Raw genomic sequence first — 6,000 nt, 5'->3', positions numbered from 1 at the left:
TTTCAGCGGAGTCCCCGCCCCTCACTTCTCCCAGTGCCCTTGGCTGAAGAGAACCTCCGTGCCCCAGGTCAGAGCCCCTTTCTGGGGCAATCCACATCTAGCAGCTGGCCAATACAGATGTATAAAGGTCTAGCCCTCATCCCCCAACGCAGGACCGCTCTGAAAGTTGCCGAAGGGCCACACTCGATTGCCTGAGGACTTTGCAACCGCAGGACAACCACTGTCCACTCCTGGTTCCTTGGCCCCCTGCAGAGTTGTTGATCTTGAGGACATTTCTCCACAAATCTCTGGTACACGAATCTCCACCTCGAGTAGACTTCTGGGGGCGCCCAACCTAAAACAGCTGACACTGCACTGTCTTGATTCAATCATACATAAATAAGCCTAGCAGTTATGAACCAATTCCCTCCTCTCCAACCTCCCGGCCGAGGGGAGGGAGAAGGCGGTGGCCAAAAAACCAAAACCAAATGAAAGCCTGAAAAACAGGTGTAAAAAATGAGGGCAACTATTCTATGAATGGGTCGTTAAAACTTTTTGGACACTCCCGTCTAAAACCATGATTGCACAAGACCGTGACCTCTGAGACTTCGATGATCACCTCTGCCGACTGTGGTATTTACAAGGCCTGAGCTGGAAACAGCTTGGGATCACGGATGGACTGGGATACGTGCTCAGTACCAGCACTGGGCCCTGCGCTTCCAGGCGCCTAGGGCGCGTTGCCTAAATAAATGCCGACGGTCCCTCTCACACATGTTGTGTTGTCCTGCTCTTCCCTGATGCCCACTCAGATGGGCTTGGGTCACACAGCAGTCAAGAGCCAGAGCTTGGGAGCTGTACCCGCTGGCGTTCAATCAGAGAAGTTGAACTAGTCAGAGAAGAGGGGGACAGAAAGGACTTTGTTGCAGGGATTTGATCTTTCACAACCTTGGGAGCTGGTTAGCTCCTCTGGTGCTGGAGCTGGAAGAACACAAGGCAGACAGTTGGGAGGGTAAGGTCCATGTGAAGCGGGGCAGACGAAGAGCAAGCCTGAGCCTCTCCAGGACAAGGAGGCCCAGGGTAGTCCTGTGGCCTCCGAAGCTGGTGGTATGAGTGTCCCACGGAGTCCTAGACCCTTCACCACCAAACCAGACACACACCTGGCCAGGAGTTGGGGACTGAGGGTCATCCACACTCCTTTATTTTTTTTAAGGTTGATTGATTGATTTATTTTAAAGAGAGAGAGAGAGAGCAGGGGTTAGGGGGTGGCAGAGGGAGAGAGAGTCCCAAGCAGACTCCACACTGAGCAGGGAGCCTGATGCGGGGCTCGATCTCAAGACCCTGAGATCATGACCTGAGCCGAAACCAAGAGTTGGACGCTTAACCGTCTATACCACCCAGGCGCCCCATGTCCACACTCCTTTTAAATCCTGTGGCCAAAATACTGAGATAGAAAGTTAACTGTTACTGCCACATCTTATGCTAGATGGTAAGGAGAGGAGAGAATTGGAGAAATAAAGTCTTTGGCATGTATATACATATACATTCAAAATATAGTTTCAAAATTATATATAAAATGTATTTTAAATATGCAAAATAAAGACTAAGTATTCGTAATTTTTATAGTCATCATTTCTGCAGCTGTCTACGTAGTTGTAGCTGGTATTTATAATTGCTTCCTTCCAATACCCATTTCCCATTCCCTTTGCCTTTAGCAAGCATCTCAGCTAGTCGCGCCTCTTTGCAGAGCGGTCCAGGCATTTACTCACGAAGAGCTGGGGCTAGTGGAAGTTCTACCTGAATTGGGCTGTTAATGCTTGTCATTGACTTTGACCCCAGGACATGGGAGTAATACGAAGCACCGAGGAGACCTTCTGCATTGCAGACACACTCCTCCTCACCCTCAGTGTGTACTTGCAACCCAATTTCTCCTTGACAGTCAACATCAATCACCCCAGCCCGTACAGTAACCCCCTTCTTTGCTTGTTGATTCAGCGCCATGGGGAGCTGGAGTGGCCAGATGGCAGTCTCAACATGCAGCTCAATGGAATCATTGTTGTGTCAGTGACAGAAGCGTTCTGTAGACCCACGCATGTTCGTTTTGGCAGGAGCACTGCGGGCAGGGAAGGCAAATTTGTATCCAGGGTAAAAGTCTAGTCCAGTAAGAACAAAGGGCTGCCCCCTTCCCTGAGGGGGGTGTCCCAGTGTAATCGATCTGCCTCCAGGTACTTGGATGACCCCCTGGGGATGGAACTGTGTCAGGACCTGGTTGGTTTCCACTGTCGACAAATCGGGCATTCAGCAGTGCCTACAGATGATTGGCCCCAGAGACTGGAAATAAACGATGAGACCGTGCATACATCCCTTCCAACATGGCTGCTTGGTTCCTGTGCCTGTGAGACATGACAAGAGTGTCTGAGGAGGAAAGCTGTCTGATATCTACCAAACAGGTGATCTTGTCTACCTGGATAATAAAATCTTCCTCCACCGAGGTCACCCTTTGATGACCTTGATGACCATTCATGTGGGACACAAATATCTTCACATTCTGTACTGAATTAGAAGGGTCTACCTACTTATTTCTTCCTCGGACCTTCTTGTCATCAATTTTTCAATTGTATTCCTTCCAATTCTCTGACCACCCAGCCAAACCATTAACCAGAGCCCATCAATCAATACAAACGTGTATCCCAGGCCATCTTTCCTTGCAGACAAAATGAACAACCAAAAAAATTCTGCCCATTGGTAGGATGTTCCCTTATCGCTGGTCTTCAGGGCAGTAACAGGGCAGGGCTCTCGTACTGTAGCTGTCCATTTTTGGATGGTAACTTTATATTATGAGAACCATCTATAAAGCCGCATGGAAATTTTTCTTCCTCACTTACCTGGGAGTTCATGGGAACTCCACATGAGGTCATAAATACAGATTGATAGAGAGAAGGTGATAACAGCAAAGAATGGGGGCCATGAGTATCTGGGGCACTTCCTCAGGCAACTCAATTTTGCTTTAATGCCTTGCTTGAAACTGAGCTTCTATACACCATTTCCCTTTGATGGGGGCGTACTGCTGTGCGTGCCCAAATTTAAGGCTTTATGAATCAGATTACACCTAGCCCACAATGGGTAGCTCAGATCACAGGGTAACTTGGTGGCCCATGGTCAAGAGTTCAATCTCAATGAAAGCCCAGTAGCAAATCAAAAATTGTTTCTCTACTACTTTCAAATGGAAAATAGTTAGGGGCGTCTGTGTGGCTCGGTCAGTTAAACATCTGCCTTTGGCCCAGGTCATGATCCCCGGGTCCTGGGATCAAGTCCCGCGTTGGGCTCCCTGCTCGGCGGGGGTCTGCTTCTCCCTCTCCCTCTGTGCTCGTTCTCTCTCTCGAGTACATAAATAAAATCTTTTTAAGAAGTGGAAAATAGTTATCCACAGAGGATGGCAGGAATTGGCTCCAGAATTCCAATAGTCTGCACTGTGATTCACCTACGAGGGGCTGCTAACAGTTCCAAACCACATTCGTTTCTGCTGCTGGCGCTTTGAGCACCACCTGACCAGCTGGATCATGTGGCCCGAGAGGCAGGGCAGCTCGAAAGGCAGCCTGGACCTGTTGCAGAACCTTCTCCTATTCTGCACCCCATTCAAACTGGCAGATTTTCAGGTCACCCTATAAAGAAGTCAGAATAGCATGCCCAAATAAGGTATATGTTGCCTCCAAAATTCTAAGAGTTTTGTTAGAAGTTGTGTTTCTTTCCTATAGATAGAAGATAACAGATGAAGCAACATGTCCTTTGCCTTGGAAAGAATATTTCAACATGCTCCCAAATTCCTGAACTCCTAGAATTTTCACCCAGGCGGATGGTCTCCGAATTCTTGCGGAAGTTATTTCCCACCCTCTGGCGTGCAAGTGTTTTACCAATGCACCCTGCTCACCAGGTCCAGTAGGTGGAATATCATCAATGTGATGGACCAGCACGGTGGCCTGGTAAGGGAAACACAAGCAAAGGCCCCAGGAAGAAGATTATGACATTGCTGGAGAGCTGACACCCCCCCCCCCAAGGTCAGACGGTGGTGAAGGTTTTACTGGCCTTGCCAACTGAAAGCAAACCGGTTTGTTGGTCTTTACGAACAGGTACAGAGAAAAAACACATTCACCGGCTGAACAGCTACATACCGGGTGTCAGCAACGTGCTGATCTGCTCCATGATGAAACCGGCCCTGGAAAAGCAGCTGCGAATGGGAGCCACCATCTGATTAAGTTTATTTCACTGTCATTCTCCAGGACCTATTTTCTTCTCAGATCCAAGCGGTAAGTTGAAAAAGGGTATTGTAAGAATCACCACTCCTGCATCTTTCAAGTGCTTGATGTTGGCCCCGGTCTCTGCAGTCCTTCCAGCAATGCAGTATTACTTTGTGTACTATTTTCATGGATCGAGGCAGTGCTAGCACTGCCAGCTGGCCTTTCCCACCAAAATAGACCTCACTCCATGGGTCAGAGGATCTATGTGGGGATTCTGACAACTGCTGAGTGTGTCTATTCTAATTATGCATCCCGGAACTTGGGATAAAACCAGAAGGTGGGTTCAGGGACCACTGGGCCCTTTATGAGACACGCTTGAATGAAATTTCACTGATCACTTGACTTCCCAAAGCCCCTGCTCTGACTGGTAGACCACAGCGATGCTTTGGGTCTCCAAGAACTAGTATTTTTTTTTTACTTTTTAAAGATTTTATTTATTTATTTGAGAGAGAGAGAGAGAGTGAGAAAGCATGAGCAGGGAGAGGGGCAGAGGGAGAGGGAGAAGCAGACTCCCCACTGAGCAGGGAGCTCGACGCGGGGCTCCATCTCAGGACCCCGAGATCATGACTTGAGCCAAAGTCAGACGCTTAACCGACAGAGGCAGTACCCAGTAAGCCCTGAAAATTCTGATAAGATAAAAATAAAGTGCTAAGAGCAATGCCTTAGCATTGCTGTTTTGCCTGATAACGGTTGTAACAAAAGATCTTGATTCCATCCTTATCTACAATTTGGCAAAGTGACATCCTGATTTCACTAGGTAGTGGGGTCAGGGATCGGGGGTTTGGGGGAGGTATAGTGAGTTATTCCGCAGTGGGTGAGTGGAAGGTACAGGAGGTAAGCGGAGAAACTCCACCCTGAAATGACAAAGGAGAGAATATCATTCTTTTTTTGGGGGGGGGCATGGTAAATTTTATTTATTTATTTTTTAATTTTAATTCCGGGGTAGTTAACACAGTGTTCTATTAGTTTCAGGTGTACCATATAGTGATTCGACAATCCCGTACATGACTCAGGGACCCTCACGATCAGTGTACTCGTAACCCCTTCGCCTGTTTCACCCCTGCCCCCACCCAAGATGGACCCTCATTCTACTCGGGATTCTTACTGATGAGCTCTAGGAATGATGCACTGAGATCATCTGTCCCCCAAAAACTCCAGTGAAGCACCATTGTTAATACTAAGAAAATGGGGAATAAATTATTATTATTTTTTAACCAGAAGGCAGAATCAGGTAGCGGAAAGAAAGGTGGCCCAAACTTTTGGAGATTCAGATGCTGGGTTTTGCTCAACCACTTTCTAGCCAGAGGATCGTGGGCGTGTATTTTCATTTCTTTGAGCCTCGATTTCATTATCTGTAGCCCTAGAATATTATCTCCCTCTTAGGTTGTTGAGAGAACTGTGTAAGATTATGCATTTAAAGTACTTAGCACGTATTATCGAAAAGACAAGAGATAACAAGTGTTGGCGAGGATGTGGAGGAAAGGGGTTCTTGTGCGCTGTCGGCGGGAATGCAATTTGGAGCGGCCTCTAGGAAACAGTGAGGAGGTTCCTCAAAGGACTAAACATAGGACTACCGGATGAGGTGGCCCCTCTGGGTACATAGAGGCACACCGTGTCTGGTGGCGCTTGCTCTATTGGGCTTTCCAGATGCTGTCCAACCACACTCGCACACTACGTGCCTCGGTGTCACATTTTGGTAATTCTCCCAACATTTCAAACTTTTTCTTAT

This window comes from Ursus americanus, chromosome 26 (assembly GCF_024610735.1).
Source record: "Ursus americanus isolate L20-20 chromosome 26, mUrsAme1.1.p, whole genome shotgun sequence".
NCBI classification, from domain to species: domain Eukaryota; kingdom Metazoa; phylum Chordata; class Mammalia; order Carnivora; family Ursidae; genus Ursus; species Ursus americanus.
The sequence above is the reverse complement of the archived record's forward strand: the minus strand, read 5'-3'. Positions refer to the sequence as shown.